Here is a 17,997-nt window from a genome sequence, read left to right as displayed (position 1 = left end):
GAGTTGAGAAAGCATGCGACAACCATATGGTCAGAGTATCTTGTTGAGGGCAGATTGGTTGTCAATGTACTAACACCAAGCCCCCGTTTGTATTCTTGTACTAGTGGATGTATGAGGGCTATTATCCCTGGTATGAGAGCCCTAGAGTGTTGTATTATAAGTTGTTTATTATAATGAAGTTGGGTTGAAAATGTAAAAAATTGTCTATATTATGTGCATATGTGATTTACTCCTGTTTATATTCTGCTGTGCAAAGTAGTATCGTTGAGATTATTGGTTTGGTAGCGTTAGAGATTTTAAGCTTCTAACCTAGACCCAAGATCATGGAAATTCATCAACCTCAAGTAATCACAAGAATCACTTCGCTGCTAGCAGGCCTGTTCAGTACTCCAATGAAGTTGCTTGCTTCACCTCCCTGCACAAGAATCCTTTCTCTTTTTCACTTTATTTAATTTTCTTAAATATATGTTTGAAGCATTTATTGAACATTTGTAACATGGGTGTAAGAGGGATCCCATATTATTTCTGAGAAAGAGAGGTTGTTCCCTTTTTAAGGGATTTGAAAGATAGTTGAAGTTAATATGCTCATTTTAAGTTTTCTCCTTTCTATTTTCTACTCAATTGAGTCAACATGTGGATACACCACTTAATACAAGGTTGAGTTAGGAATTAAGATCCTAATGGAGATACAAGCTTCGTAGTTCAACCAAAGGTTTTCTGTTTAGAACGAATTGTATTTTCCGTTTACACATCATCGACTTTAAAATATATGTAAACCCAAATAGAGAAGAGGTAACATATTAGCTAAGCATTACTTGTCGCCACAATTTCCTTTCAAAGCTTTTCCACATTGCTTTTTGAGCCAAAAGGAGCATCTTTCATGTAGGGTCTTATTAAGCAAAACATAAAAGAAAAGACATGACAAAATAAGGAAACAAGATCAAAAGGACAAAGAAAATGGAGGACTAGACTAAAACAATCAACATGTGAGACAGAAGTGAGAAAAAAAGGAAAGGCTAAAGAGAGAAAATGCAGGATGAGTGTGTAAGGGAAACTAGAATGTAATTAGACCTACTCTTAATCTAACCAGCTAGAAGGTTAGGGCTAAGTGTAATGGAATTTCCAATGTAACCACTATTGTTCCCGACCTGCAAACAAAAAGATACAAGCGATTAAAACAAATATAAAATAATGTGCAAAAGAAAAGATGAGAGCTTGAATACTTTGCACAAAATATATAAGGCCTTTGCTAAAAGTAGAAAAATATGTCATGATAACTAACTTTAACCAACCTTCCTCCTTAACTGTTTGATTATGACCATAATAAAACAAACCTTTGAAACCTATTGTGAATGTATCTTCATGTGTGTTGTCCTTCTTATCAAACATCCAAAAAGATTGAAACTTATTGTTAACATAAGGGTTTCCTAAGTAAGATGCTTCCAGGAAACCATAGATTGGATCATAGAATTCAAAAACATCCTCTTGAAAGCCTTGAACTCCTTGATAGAATGAGTTTTCAATTAATGGCATGGAATCATGATGAGAATATTGTAAGGGAAAATAAATCTGATCATATTCAAAAGGCTTGTCAAGATAGTGAGGACCTGACATAACCGTCAACAAAGGTTAAAGTGCCTCAATTGCTTGAAAATTATTTAAATAATGATATGATAAACCATAAAGATCAATTGATGCAAAACAACTATCATTAGATACACTAGTGGTAAAATGATTAGTCAAATGATAATTGTTAGGACTGGAATTATGATCAGATGGATCGATTAAGGCATATGATTCTCGATGTTGAAATATGTAACTAGGTTCGGTCTTCATAATGACATATGTAATTATGATTTTATCTATTTAATGAAAAGAAAAAAATAAATTTAGGATTCTTATTCCTGAGGCATGGGTTTCATACTCAAGGGAAATTCATTTCTAGGTCAAGCACCCATTGAGTTCTTCTAGGTTTGTCATAAAGTCAATTGAGTCATTGTCATATATTGAAGACCCATTGAGGCATGTTAAATATTGTAAAGAAAATTTATTTGAGTCAAAATAGAGTCATAATACCCTTTAAGACCTCGTCATGGCACAAAGATCAAGTTCGTCTACATGAAGGACAAGTTGGACTAAAGAGAGCAATTCGTACCCCTCATAAGCCTATAAATAAGAAGGAACTCGACCTCATTTCCACACTCATGAAAATTTAATATCCTCGAGATAGAAGCTGGAAAAGGATGACAAAGAAGAATAAGATCAAGATCGAAGTTTTTGGGCCTCTCTCTCTCTCTCTCTCTCTCTCTCTCTTTCATTAGGGTTTCTACAATTTTTGGGCTAGATGAAATTATGAAGTTGCATTGAAGCTGTGAAGTTGCAAGCTTGAAGCTATGAAGCTGCAAGGTCGAAGCTGTGAACCTACCTCTAGAGAAAAGCTGTGAAGCTGCATCAAGGTCAAAGCTGTCAAGGTGCTAGGTCGAAGTTGATGAAGTTTCTAGGTCGAAGTTGCAAAAATTGTTACTAGGGTCGAAGTTGCTGGAAGGTCGAAGTCTGTTGCTGGAACCTGTGTAAGGAAATCTCATCAAGAAGGAAGGTTGACTTGGTCTTGGAGGGTCTTGGTCAAGGGTCATGAGTCTTGTAATTTATCAATTGAAGTTCTATAAGAAGAGAAGGATTCTGGTGGGTTGTCCTCTTTGAGTTAAGGATCAATTTTGAAAAAAGACATCTTCACCAAGAAGACATCTTCTATTATCTACATCATAATCAAAATCAAGAAGGCATCAAGTTGAAAATTTCATCATTTAGAAGTATATTCACTTGAAAAGTAAATATTTTTATATCTATTTTTGAATATGTCAAAATGACTCCATATTGCAAGGAGAGAAACACATTGGTTGGGTCGTGAAACTTTCTTGCATGGAAGAAGAGTCCTCATAGAAAATGAATTTGTTGGTCATGTGAAGGGTTTAGTTGTCAAATTGCCAAAAGAAGAAGCTCAAGCTCTGCAAGATGAAGATATCAAAAGAAGGAATAGCCTCATAATTTATGAGGGTGTCAGAAATAAGAGACCAACTCCAAGAGTTAGGAGAAATAATTCCAGACAAGGAAATGACTACCATAGTGCTCAATGAACTACTAGAGGAATGGGGTAACTTCACATCAAGCATCTATGGGAAGAAGGAAGCAACTCCATTCAATGAAGTATGGTCATTGTGCAGGCTAAAGGAAAAAATTGATGTAGGATCAAGCGAGCAAGTTCAAGCATTTCCTTCCATGGTGTTGTAGCGGCTACAACTGCCCTCCAAAATTTTGCCTTAGCTTTGTTTTGGAGCCTCCCTTCCAACTTTTCACAGTAGCTTGTCTTGCTTCATCAAGTTCTCAAGCTTCAGTGTTTTCCTCGCACAAAGGCAGCCTGTCGATCACAGTCGATCCATTCCCCTCATAGGTTGCTTACCCGGACTTGGTCCAACTGCAGGCTAAGCAACTTCCCCTGGAAAATTGTGCATTTCTGGAGGGAAGATAGCCTTACCTCCAGGAATTTCACAATCCTCTCTGACAACATGTTGGGCTCTAGGATTGCGCAATCCTACCAACCAACCCCCCCCAGCAGGATTTGCCCAATTTGTCCTAGCAACAGGCTGTTCAGCCTAGGATTCATGTAAATCTAGGCCACAGTCAGCTGCTCTGCCAGAAATTGTGTAAACCTCCTGGGAAGTTAGCCCAGCTCCAAGCCAGGAATGCACATTTTCCTAAGCAGTTGAGCACTCACATGCATCAATAGTCTGGTTGACCAGTTCCACCTGGGACCGAGGAAACTTGAACTACATGCATGCATGACTTGATCTTCCTGGAATAGCAAGAGACAACATGCAAAAGGCATCCCATGATTCAGGGAGCTATTTTTAGCAGTCGGGGGTTACATACAAAGTTGTTTTAGAAGTTTCCCTCCAAGTGTTGCTTTTTCCTAGATTTGTGGCATGCACATTATAAGACCAAAAATTATTTATTTGATGCATCAGAGCTCATTCATTCACATCAATCTTGGAGCTATTGCATCCCACAACACATCCAAGACTCTTTGACACATCTGGCTCAACTATTCATGGGTAAGTGGCCTCAACTTGTCTTTTTCAGCATTTCTGTCACTTTTTGGTATTCACTTGTGTGAGTGCTATTTGCTTGATTTCTTTGGGTGCCTACTGTTGTTTACATGTATTCTAGATTTTCCTAGCTCCGTTTTAGTTTTCATCGTTATCTCACCGTTGTCGCATGCATGAAATTGTTTTGCACGGATGTTCACCTAACCGGCAAACAACCTCACCCACATGCATGTTGATCTGTTTGCTGAATATTACATTCATGTTTTGCATGCATTGTTTATCAATTCTTCTATCACTTAGTATCACCATGCATTTCATCAACTTGCTTACTTTCAGTTGCCCATCGGCGAGTTGGGCCAACCTTGGCCCAGTCTCTGCCTTCACTAAGGCTGCATTGTGCAATCTGGGGAAGGAAGGCTCACCTTCCTCTCCAAATTTGTGCATTCTGGACCAACACTAGCTTCCTGGACTGTTTTTCGCATTCCTGGAGGATAGTGGCTGCTTGGCCCAAGAAATTGTGCAAATCTGTCCCTGGGCCAGCAGTCCTTCCTGACTAGGATTGCACATTGCACAATCCCAGTAGCCAGCTGCCCAACTAGATTGTGCATTTCATAGATCCAACAACCAGTCCAGCCTCCCAGATAGCCCAGACTACCTTTTGCACAGTTCTGGAAGCCATTCACTCAGCCTCCCAGTGAAATTTGCGCAATCTTGCTCATCAGTTTCCCAGGTATGTGCTGTGTCCTTCCCCGGATTTTCTTTGTTTTCACTGACATATTTCTTGCCATGCATGCTGCTTGTTTCTAGATCTTTCAGGTGTTCATTTGTCTCAATGGCTTCCAAGAGAACAGGATCTCAGGACACTTATGGTATGGCAGCTGGAGTAGCAGCTGAGCAGGTGTCCTCTGGTTTTCCAATCTATGAAGATATGAAGCTGTATCTAGACAGGTACTTTTGGGGAAGACCTTGAAGACCGTCTGGTGTACGTGAACATCCATAAGTCTGTCTTGTAGTAGATTTCATGCAGATACCCCGTGTTCCCATGCGTGGATATGATTCACTAGATCGTCTCTCATACTTACCCCGAGACGATGACCTTGAGTAGTGTCAGTGGGACGAAGCTTGAAACCTTCTAGGCACGAGATTACAATGAGATGTATTAGATGATTGAGCCCATGACTGTCATGACTCCCCTGTTAAGCTTGCCCAACAACAGAGGCCACTCCAGAGACATTATGAAGGATTGGGTAAAGGAGCTAGCTCGTTTCAGGATGACAACCAATCAAATTTATAAGACAAAGATATTGAGGAAGGCATACCAATTCTTGGTCATATTCACATGTCAACTAAGTGGCAAAGCAAGTACTGAGACCTTCCCTCAGAGTTGGGTGGTTGCACTGGACCAACTGGCTAGAGAAGGAAGACCATGCAATTGGTCCAACATCTTGGCTCATTAGTTGAAGGAGAAAGTCACGAAGGCTTGACAGTCACCCGATGGTATGCATGCAGAGATTTATATGTTCGCTTACATTCTAGATGCAGTCTCTGCCTGACGTGAGTTCCTGGGTTTGGATTAGGCATGGTCACTGACAGAGACTATTGTGAACACATATTCAAAGCTATTGTCCGAATGCAGCTTTAGAGGAGCGATCATACAGCTGTCTGACCATTTTGTTACCCCAGTGTATAGGTTGATATTCGAACAGGATCCACCCTGCATGTCAGAGGAAGAGATGAAGGCATTGCAGATTGGTATGCCTCACCGCCCGACATGTTCATCCGAGAGTTCAGTGCGGAGAAGTCTCCACATGTTCTACCAAAGTTCACCTTGGACGTGCTTGTCATGTAGGAAGTAGCGTACCACATCTCGGCAGGATTGATAGCTAGACTGCAGCAGAAGAAGAAGGCACCTTGGCTTGCTCTCCCATTATGGACTGAGCTATATGAGATCTGGAGTATCAAGCAAGAAGATGCCGAAGTAGAGCAGATGAGGAAGTATCCTTTCGACCTCCCAACCTGTATGACCCACATTGCATTGTGAAGGATCACTACACGAGAGTTCAGTTCAACTAGATCCATGGGGCATGTCAATGGGCCAAGGAGGACTCATGGAGATACTGTTACAATCCTCCAGACCCAATGAATAGGTTAGCTTCATCGTAGAGTGGTTAGCAAAGCAACATGAAGCAGCACCACAGAGAGCACCAATAGTAGTAGCAGCAGTAGCAGAGGTAGTAGAGCCAAGCATACCTATGCGTGACAAAGGGAAGAGGAAGATTGTCGACCACATGGAGGAGGAGAAAAGCTGCGAGTTTCAAGCAGATCCACTTGATCCAGGTGACTCCAGAGACACACACAGGACAATGAAGGCTTATGGAAGCTCAAAAATCAAACTGATCAAAATGCTTTCAAACCAGGTTTAGAGCGTAGATCTCTTCGTCCTGATTGCGGTGGTGTAAATGGGTCGTCAAACTGAGTCCGTATGTGAAAGTTAGAAGTAGTTAAAGTTTGGTTGACTTTTTGCTGATTGGGCAGGCTTAAGGAGGCCACAATTTGGACAAAACTTGGCCACTGAGTTCTAGCCAACCTAGGCCAGATTCTGGGCAAAATTGTTGCCTCGTAAAAAATACTCCTTTGGCAAAATTTTGAAACTTTCGAAAATGCCTCATTATTATATTAAATATATATATATATATATATATATATATATATATATATATATATATATATATATATATATATATATATAATGGGAGGTGGTGGGCCACCACCCTCACCACCCCACACCCATACCATACACCATATTATAATGAACCGAGGGTGGTGGGGCTTGAACCCGCCCAGCGGGTGTGGCCGGCCCGCCTCCTGGGTACCCTCACGAAACCCCATATAACACTCATAAGTATATTGCAACGACCACCAAAAAAAAACTACGGTCAACAACACATTAATACGAAGGTATGGGGCGGGCCGCCCAATGCGAACCCGACCCCCCATTCAAAATCGGTGCGGTTTAAACCAAAAAACAATAATGTGTTAAAATTGGGAGGGGTAGGATTTGATCCCCCGACCCCTCCTCAACCATTTTTCCTTATTTACCACTATGCCAAACCTCTTGCTTTGGTTAATCTGCCTGGGAAATAATATAAACCCTTCATTTTTTAGTGCACCCATAGGCAGATGGAGGAACTAGGAGCAGGCACGGATTTTGAGACAGAGGAGACAAAACCTTGACACACATTTCGAGGTAGAATATTCTTTGATGCCCAAAGATTCTCCGAGGAGGTAAAATTTAATTTTGTCGGAACATAGTCAAGTTTATAGTATTTTTTCATGGTTTTCCGTAGGGGTCGCAATGGCAAGGTTGTATTCGCCTTTTGAGTTGAACATTTCTAGTCCACCCATGGAGCAAAATCTTTGAGGAATCTAGTGGGTATCTAAAAGATTCCTTGAGCCCCAGATTTTCATTTTCTCAGAATTCAGAAATTTGACAGTCGATTTTGCACTATTTGATGCCACAAATATGATGGTGCATTCAAATTTTCCATTTTATCATTCTATTTTTCATCCACTTTTCTAAGTGGAGTGCAGGTGTCAGCGTTCATGTGCGAGAAATGCTTTCCATGCGATTCGATTCCATGAGATCGATGGCATGAACAAATTCATCAGTTTGACATCCACTTCTTCAGATGGCCCCTGGTTGTGAGGTATATGCAGTGTGTTCATGTACTTCTTTTTCTATGCATTGTGCTGCACAGATCCCTGTTTGATGTTGATGAGGGATGTTGTTTATTACTTGTTTTTATGATTCCTACTTGATGTGACGCGGAATCGTCTATGTGATGTACTTGTGGTAATGATTCATCTTGTTATATTTTGATATCCCTTTGTTGTATGTTGATGGGATACTCATGTTGTCATCATGTATGTTTGCATTAAGGTCCCTTTTATGCCATGTTGGTGGGATGCTCATCATGCATGAGTTTGTGTCATACTGATAGGAGTCTTTTGACTAGGAGTTCCTGCAGTGGAACATCTCTTGGTGTTGAGAATGCAACAAGATGATGGAGCTTAGTGGAAAGAAGTCGCCTTCACTAAGTGGGCCCGCAGGGTATTTTTGGCGCAAAGTCTATTTTTAGACATATGGATCATGGTCTAGGAGTTGCAGGATGCTGTTTATGGATGATTGGTCATGTTGGGAAAAATAGATGGACTTCTATTTCTGGTTCACAGTGGAGTGATCAAAGTCTATTTTTAGACTGCCAGGCTAAAAATAGAAAAGTCAAATATTATTGTCTCATAATAATATTTAGACTATAAACATTATCTTATCCTCTTGGAGCACTTCAGTTTGAGCTACAAATATGGCACATGCAGCTGTCAGAAGGAAATATGCTTTCTTTGTGGGTCAGTTGAGCTATTGCATGCATGACATCAGTTAGAACTCCTGCATGTGAGTTCTGTGGAGTTGGATGTGGAGTTGATGGAGTTGTGTTCATTTTGACTTGGTTAAACTAGTTGTAGTTAGTCTAACTGCAAATAGACTAGTGATGAGTGATGTGAATTAATTGATTAAATTAATTCACTAATTATTAACTCATAATGCAACTAAATAATACATCAGTTAACTCAGTGCATGTACAGTTCAGTGGAGACAGGTGTTAGAGGTTGAGATTGCTATCAGTTGTGACTATAGTTGTGCATGAGAATCAATGGATTGAGTATGCCCATGAGGATTGCGCAATATATGCCCAGTGATATAGCCTGTGCTCACGTGATTTTCAGTGTGGGTGATTTTCACTTGGTATTGTGCAATAGAGGCAGGCAAAGCAGCGGAGGAGATTTGAACCCGTGACTTGTTCGGATCTGAGTTAGTTTTATGTGTAACAGGTGGAGATAGTGCTGGATACTTGAGAGGAGTATTGTACTATGTATTGTTACATGTTATCAATCATTAATATACAGATGGTGTGGGGTTTTTAGCTGTAAACTTTCCCTGTGTTACATACTGTGTTAATGTGTGCATGTGATTGATGTTTCATTGTTTTTAATGCTGCTCAATTGATGATCAACGTAGAGGAGGTTATGTATTATGCACGTATTCCGAAATAGTGTATAATCGGGATAATATCTGTTTATTATTCAAAATTTCTACATGGTATCAAAGCTATTGATCATCAGATCTACTATTCAGAAAGTGTTTACATTCTATTTCTTCAGGTAGAGTCTATAATCGGGCCAGGTAGCCTCTGGATTCATCCTTCCTTTGGAAGGTGAGGTATCTGGTAAAAGCCCATACAGTCAGTCTCTGTACGAGAAATAATTTGTTCTCACGAATCTTATATCAGAGGCGATTGAGTTTGGAGCTGGTGGAATTCAAATTTGCATCAGTGTTTTCTTGGTGTCAACGTTGCAATGTCTTTCAACGGATTACGATTGGAGTATGCTCTTGAGGGCAGCTCGAACTATATTGCATGGAAGGAAAGGATGGAGGCGGTGTTAGATGATAATGCGCTGAAGGAGTTCATAGAGGCTGAGGTCCCAAAGCCTACTGATGCTGCTGAAGCTGAGGTTTTACAAAAGAACACAACAAAGTGTCGAAGGATTCTATTGGAGGGCATGAAGGGTCACATTGTGTCCAGCCTGCATGGAAATGCTTCTCCATACTTGATGTGGAAAGCATTGACAGATCTATTCCAAATCAAGAGTGATCAGAGGAAGCTGGCGCTCAAGGATAAGCTCAGAAACATCAAATGTGAGAAGGGAGACAGTATGCCCAAGTATCTCACAAAGTTCACTCAGTGCAGGTATGAGCTGGGAAGTGTGGGGGTGACTATCGATGATGAGGAATTGGTGAGCTTGGATCTCCTTGGTCTTTTGAAGAGTTGGCATTCCTATCAGGACTCTGTCAATGGTTAGGAGAAATTTCCAAGATGGGAGAGACTTTGGTTAGATCTTGTGCAGGAGGAGATCAGGCGGAATACCAGGGATGGATCTTCATCAAAGGGACCTGATGAAGAAAATTGCACTTTGGCTGCCAAAGCAAAGAAGGGGAAGAACAAGAAAGCTTCTCATACTGGTGCAAAAGGCAAGAAGCAGGATATGTCCATGGTGAAGTGTTTTCACTGTCACCAACACAGACATTATGCCACTAATTGTCCGCAGAAGAAGAAGAACAAGCAAGCTGTTGGATCTACAGTAGGAGAGGCTCTAGCCTCACAGTTTGAGCTTGATTTTTCATTGATCGCATGCTTGGTTTCAAGTGTGATGGGATCGGTGTGGTTCTTGGACAGTGGTGTGTCTTTTCACATGACAGGAGATCGAGATTTGTTTTCTGATCTGGAGGACAAAGATCTTGGAGTGCACATCGAGATGGGCGATGATGGTAGATACAACCCGACAGGTATCGGTACCATTTCCTTTGAGAGGGAGTCTGGTAAACCCTTCGTATTGAAGGAAGTGATGCATGTTCCAGGATTGAAGAAGAATATTATCTCTATGGCGATGTTAGAAGACAAGGGATATGATGTTGTTTTCAGTGAGGGAAAGGCTTTCCTGCGCAGCAAGACAACTGGAGAAACCCGAAAGATAGGGGTTTTAGTGAGGAACCTTTATTAGTTGCATGTAGATGGATGTGCAGCAATGGCATGTAAGGAAGAAGGATTGGTGAGCCAGGATGATGGCGAGTTGTGGCACAGGAGATTGGGTCACCTTCACCATGGAGCCTTGAAGATACTGCAGCAGATCACTACAGGGCTTCCTAAAGGAACTCTTGCGCAGTCAGATCAGTGCAAGGGGTGTACTTTGGGAAAGTTTGTGAAAGCCACCTTTCACAAGAAGGATAGTCGCGCCACGACGATCCTTGAGAGAATTCACATAGATGTGTGTGGACCTTTCTCAGTAGCTTCGACAGCAAAACATAGGTATTATGTGATCTTTGTTGACGATTTCTCTTGTAAGTGTTGGATCTTCTTCATGCAGAAGAAGAGCAAGACATACTCAAAGTTCTGTGAGTTCAAAGTACTGGTCAAGAAGGAGTCGGGGAAGAAGGTGAAGGCTCTTAGGAGCGATAATGGTGGTGGATACATATCTGGCGAGTTCAAAGACTTTTGCAGTGCAGCAGGGATTCAAAGAGAGCTCATAGCTCCCCATAACCCATAGCAAAACGAGGTTGCTGAGCGGAAGAACAGAACGATCGTGGGTGCTGCACGGGCGATGTTGCATGATCAGGGCCTACCCCTTCACTTGTGGGCGGAAGCATGCAATACTGTAGTATATGTGCAGAACTGTTGTCCTCATAGGATACTTGGCATGAGTACACCCGAGGAGGCTTATTCTGGTAAGAAGCATGATCTTTCTCATTTGAGGATTTTTGGTGCTAATGTTTACATGCATGTGACGAAGGATGCCAGGAAGAAGTTGGAGCCGACCCAAAGGTTGGGATATTTGTGGGGTACACTGATACACCCCACAACTATCGTGTGCATTTACCAGACAGCGGTAAGACTGTTGTGCGATGGGATATAAAATTTCTGGAGGAGAAAGCCATGAAGTGTTCGCTTGAGAGGGAGCCACACTTGCATGTAGATGAGGAGCTATTAGTTCCTAAAGATGAGCTTTAGGATGTGGATCAGCCATAGGACAAAGTTCATGGAGTGGAAGAGACCACTCATGTAGCACCAACCATCAAAGGGCGAAAGCGCTTGACAGAAGCTGAGCGACTGGCTCTAGATGCAGAGAAAGTTGTAGGACCACCTACAACCCAACACAGGCAGAGACAGTCACCTGATCAGTACACTGGATACATGGCTATTATAAGCAAATGTGTTGTGACTAAGCCATCCTCTTTCGAGGAAGCTATGGAGGATCCCGCATGGGTAGACACCATGGTGTTAGAGTATGATTCGATTGTCAGAAACAGTGCATGGGAGATTGTTCCTAGACCGGAAGGGAAATCAGTGGTGAGTTCGAGATGGATCTACAAAGTTAAGCAGGCAGCTGACGGGAGTGTGGAGAAGTACAAGGCAAGATTTTTTGCACGAGGCCTTTCACAGATAAAGGGGATCGATTATGAGGAGACCTTTTCACCTGCCGCAAGGTATTCTTCCATACGGACGATTCTTGCTCTCTCAGCGCAGATGGGATGGTGCATTCATCAGATGGATGTGAATACTATGTTACTCAACGGAGTCATTGAGGAGGAGGTGTACATAGAACAACCCGAAGGTTTTGAGATCTTCAGCAGCGCGTCGCATGTGTGCAGGCTCAAGAGAGCGCTGTATGGGTTGAAACAAGCACCACGTGCTTGGTACACACGGATAGACAGTTATTTCATCAGACTTGGATTCTCCAAAAGTGAGGTGGATCCTAACCTATACCAAATTATGGTGGAGGGTAAGTTGCTTATCATTGTACTTTATGTAGATGATTTGATTCTAACGGGTGATGAGCTGTTGATACTTTCATGCAAGGATGATTTTTCTAAGGAGTTTGAGATGAAGGACTTGGGCCTCCTTCATTATTTCCTGGGAATGGAAATTTGGCAGCGCAGTGATGGACTATTTGTTTCTCAGGGTAAGTATGCTCGGGAGATACTAGAGAAATTCAACATGCATGGCTGCAAGCCTGTTGATACTCCTCTTCCTGGAGGTTGGAGGAAGGAGGATGCCACTTCGGCAAAAGAAGTGGATGCCACTGTTTATCGACAATTGGTGGGGTCGCTTATGTATTTGGTCAATACACTGCCCAATATATGCTATGCTGTTAACCAGCTTTCACAAGTTATGGTTAAGCCAACCAAGCTCTTCTGGAAGGTAGGCAAGCATGTATTGCGTTATTTGAGAGGCACATCGGGATATGGATTGTGGCACAGACAGGAGGATGAGGTGAAGCTATGTGGCTTCACGGATGTAGATTGGGCAGGGAGCCCAACGGACAAAAAGAGCACATCAGGAGGGGTCTTCAGTATCAGGTCTACAGTAGTTTCTTGGCACAGCAGGAAGCAAAGATCCGTGGCACTCAGTTCAGCAGAGGCCGAGTATATGGCAGCAAGTTTGGCTGCATGCGAGGCTATATGGATGAGGAAGATTCTGGTCAGTTTGTTCGGTTCTCACTTGGAGCTTACTGTGATTTACTGTGATAACCAAAGTTTCATTAAACTCTCAGCTAATCTTGTATTTCATGATAGATCTAAGCACATTGACATTAGGTACCATCATATTAGAGATTATGTGCAGTGGAGAATCATGTTACTTTCATACATTCCAACGGAGGATCAAGATGCTGATATCTTGACGAAGGCGCTCACCAGGAGAAAATTCAAATACCACCGAGGTAGGATAGGGGTTACTGATAATCCATATCTTGTTGAAAGGGAGTGTTGAGAATGCAACAAGATGATGGAGCTTAGTGGAAAGAAGTCACCTTCACTAAGTGGGCCCGCAGGGTATTTTTGGCGCAAAGTCTATTTTTAGACTATGTCTATTTTTAGACATATGGATCATGGTCTATGAGTTGCAGGATGCTGTTTATGGATGATTGGTCATGTTGTGAAAAATAGATGGACTTCTATTTCTGGTTCACAGCAGAGTGATCAAAGTCTATTTTTAGACTGCCAAGCTAAAAATAGAAAAGTCAAATATTATTGTCTCATAATAATAATTAGACTATAAACATTATCTTATCCTCTTGGAGCACTTCAGTTTGAGCTACAGATATGGCACATGCAGCTGTTAGAAGGAAATACACTTTCTTTGTGGGTCAGTTGAGCTATTGCATGCATGACATCAATTAGAACTCATGCATGTGAGTTATGTGGAGTTGGATGTGGAGTTGATGGAGTTGTGTTCAGTTTGACTTGGTTAAACTAGTTGTAATTAGTCTAACTAAAAATAGACTAGTGATGAGTGATGTGAATTAATTGATTAAATTAATTCACTAATTATTAACTCATAATGCAACTGAAGAATACATCAGTTAACTCAGTGCATGTACAGTTCAGTGGAGACAGGTGTTAGAGGTTGAGATTGCTATCAGTTGTGACTATAGTTGTGAATGAGATCTTGCACAATCAATGGATTGAGTATGCCCATGAGGATTGCACAGTATATGCCTAGTGATATAGCCCGTGCTCACATGATTTTCATTGTGGGTGATTTTCACTTGGTATTTTTCAATAGAGGCAGGCAAAGTAGCGGAGGAGATTTGAACCTGTGACTTGTTCGGATCTGAGTTAGTTTTGTGTGTAACAGGTGGAGGTAGTGCTAGATACTTGAGAGGAGTATTGTACTATGTATTGTTACATTTTCTCAATCATTAATATACAGATAGTATGGGGTTTTCAGCTATAAGCTTTCCCGGTTTACATACTGTGTTAATGTGTACATGCGATTGATGTTTCATTGTTTTTAATGTTGCTCAATTGATGATCAGTTTAGAGGAGGTTATTTATTATGCATTTATTCCACAATAGTGTATAATCGGGATAATCTCTGTGAATAAGTGTTTATTATTCAAAATTTCTACACTTGGAGCCACTCCTGCGTGAGGGAATTTTCCTTGTATGATAGCAACATCATCTCTTGTGTATATCATCACTATTGACAACACCTAATGCAGTGGCCTACACCATCTTGACACCGGGGCCTAGAGACGTAGTATCTCCTGGATGAACTCCGTTATCAATGGCTTATGTTTTCATGTGCTGATGATTGTCATGTTCCTCTTCTTTACATCATGCAGATGTATCCATTTATGTTTCTTTTAAAAATGCAATTTAACACATCATGAAAGTAAAAGGTCTTGGAAGGGTCCTTCATCATACCTAGACCTAGATCACCACTTGTAGAACAAGAAGCTATGGCTATTCAGGCGAAGAGGCAACAACGCGACAAGAGAATTGTGCGAAGGCAGAGGGATAAGAAGAGAATGGAAAAAGCAGAGGAGTTACATGAGTTGAGGGAGCAACTCTGGAAAGAACAAGAGCTGCGCCAACAGGAGCAGGAAACACATCAACAACAGATTCAGCAGAGGGTGCATCACGTGCAGATAGATGAAGTAATGCTCGTACAAGTAGTTGATTCATCTTAACAGTTGGTATCAAGAGAACAAGGTGAACCATTGCAGGGGCAAGACTTTTCTCATGAGATAGAATAGGCGCTTGAACAATTGGATGCAACCATGGAGCAGTAGGAGTTGGAACATGATACCGACATCATGCCTCACCATAAAGAGGTCGACTCACCCGCTTCATTGCATCCTGATGATGAGCAAGTCTCTAATGACCAAGGAGGCACTGAGATCCTTGGTGGTCAACCGGAAGCAGAGATGCACAATATCTCTTTTGACGAATCTCATCACAGAGTTCTGCAGTCTCAGGGAATACTGACTCCGGAGGACCAAACACCCCCTGCGTAATTTGAAGAGCAAGTGTTCGTGACTGATGTGCACAAGCACCAGTTGCATTGGTCGATGCAACTAGAGTGTATGCTGAATCCACTAGCTCAAGTGTTCATTTTCTCATAGCCGAGAATGAGTGAATGGGGAAGGAACTATAGGTGGCCAAGCAGGGAGGAGACTTGGTGACAATGTCCTCCCAAGATGAACTGAAGAAGGCAATACTAGATGAAGTATTTTCCTTGGACACAATTATGTAAGCATTGTACTCCAAGTTTGGTACTATGCATCAAGTAGTCGTTTATCTCTATGGATGGCAGCAACGATGTGCAAGAAGAGCACACATCTTGAAGAACATACATACTACTATTGATAACATGCAAGCATGGATGATGAAGTACAAGGGAGCCCCACTTCACTTGCCTAAGATGATGAAGGCCAATGCGGTCAAGCTGCAAGCACGTATCTAGAGTGAAATCTGGAACTATGAAGACCTACCACAACTCATCACTATCATACATGCTTCCCATGCACGAGTATTCAAAAGCATGGAGGTTATGGTGTACACTCATGCGATCCCATCACTTGGGACCCTCACCCAGGCGAATACCAAGAAATAGGTCCAACATGAGCTTGACTCGTACTTCGACAAGTTGATGCGCACTGCCACCAGCCCATACTTGCCTATCAATGCAGACATCATGCGCAAGTACATTGCTGGTCTGGCCACACTAAAGAAAATGATGCGCATGCTCACAGATGAGTTGGATAGAGGAGCCCGAGCAGTGTACCCAGATGTTATGGAGGTAAGGTTCAGGTTTCAGACAAATGTCACAGCAAAACACACAGACACTCTCAAGGACTACCAATCTTGGCATCAATATGTCACTGTTGATCAGCATGAGGATGTCGAGTAGTTAGACTTCTATGGTTGTCTAAGTCCGAATGATGTCTAGCTTGGCTTGTCCAAGCCATTGTTCACATGGGTACATGTGCATTGTAATGTCGAGTCATGTCAGGTGTAATTCAAGTGTCAAGAGTGGATGTAACAGTCATAGAGTAGGTGAAGAGTCATGAGGGTAGTTGAATGGTCACAAAGGGGAATGTCAAGGGTCACCCCACGCTTTGCTATAAATAGTCCCTCATAACTCATTGTATAGGCTTTTGGTCAGCCAAGTTTCTACTAAGATTATTTTGAAGAAGTCTTGGACAATATTGTAACGCGCCTTGGCTTCTCCACTGCACGAAGCTAGTACATCTCTTTGGAGGAGCAGGCGGATGTGGCTGTAACATTCCACTATTGGGGCTAGCAGGTTTACATGGATGTATTGTATGATTGTGACTTACACTTCTTTATATAATAAGAGCCAGCACATTTTCATGCATATGTTGTTATTGTAGTTGGACTGATCTGGTTTCTTTAATGATATGTGTTGTTTAACTTACATACTTGTGTATGAACTGATTCACATGCAATTATATGAATCTTATTGTTAATGTGTTGCATATGTTGTTAATGTTGTCACCTTCCATGTCAATTGCTCTTCCGGACATCAAATAGACCTTTCACTTGAACCTTGTTATAACAACTATCACACTTGTCTCAGACTGATTCGTGAGTTTTGTACGTGTTATCTTACCTTGTATGATGTGATTGCCGCATGCTATTGGATTTCTCTACCAGAAGCTGTGCATGTTCCTAGCCGAGTTGGGACTGATCCCTTTCAACCTGGAACTCACCTTCACCTCCTTCCCCCTTCGAAGTGTTGGAACCTCTCATACACCTTCCTTGACTCACTACATTAGTCACACCCTTGCTATTGATAGAGTTATTCTACTTGCCTCTGTGCGACACAACGGTCAAGGCATTACCTTACGACCCACTTCTGGGACTCCTACACCAAATGTTCTGAGGTCTAATTGGGACTTCTTACAGGGGAGATCCCCTTGACATGTTGGTATTCCATCACCATTAACACATGGCTAGAAGAAAATGGAAGTTTGGAAAGCTTGGTCCTCAGAAAAAGAAGAAGAACTTGTCAAAGTTTCGATGCTATGGATGTCATGAATATGGGAACTACAAGAGAGATTGTCCAAAGCTTAAGAAGGAAAAAAACAAAAGAAGAAGGGAATAAGCCCATATCACTGAAGAAGTGGAAGAAGCTGAAAATAAGAAATCCAAGAGGAAGGAAGAAAATATCTCCACTATGATTGAGATAGTCTTCCTCACATAGTTATTTTCAAGTTTCTATTTCAAGTTGTATAGTATAACTATCATGGTAGGGATCATTAGAAGCATGATAGGATTCATCATGTTAGGAGATGGCATCATGGAAGTATAAGATTGAAATAAAGAGCTCATGACATTGTCATAAAGAAGAATGAAAGATAACTGAAATGGAAGCCTATGGCTTTCAACTATAGAAGTATGTAGCTCTTGGTGACCTCATTAGAAGAATAAGTAGTACTTATGAGAAAAACAAAGGCATCTAGTATAGAG

General features: G+C 41.6%; 1 pseudogene; it reads right to left on the bottom strand.

The window, feature by feature from the left end:
* Window positions 1–1,082: 1,082 nt before the first annotated feature.
* Window positions 1,083–17,997, bottom strand: part of LOC149162984 (pentatricopeptide repeat-containing protein At4g01400, mitochondrial-like) — a 104,610-nt pseudogene continuing 87,695 nt past the window's right edge.

Source organism: Pinus tabuliformis, chromosome 5_2 (assembly GCF_031772625.1).
Source record: "Pinus tabuliformis cultivar Carrire ecotype Pingquan chromosome 5_2, CPIR1, whole genome shotgun sequence".
Taxonomy (NCBI): Eukaryota; Viridiplantae; Streptophyta; class Pinopsida; order Pinales; family Pinaceae; genus Pinus; species Pinus tabuliformis.
The sequence above is the reverse complement of the archived record's forward strand: the minus strand, read 5'-3'. Positions and strand labels throughout refer to the sequence as shown.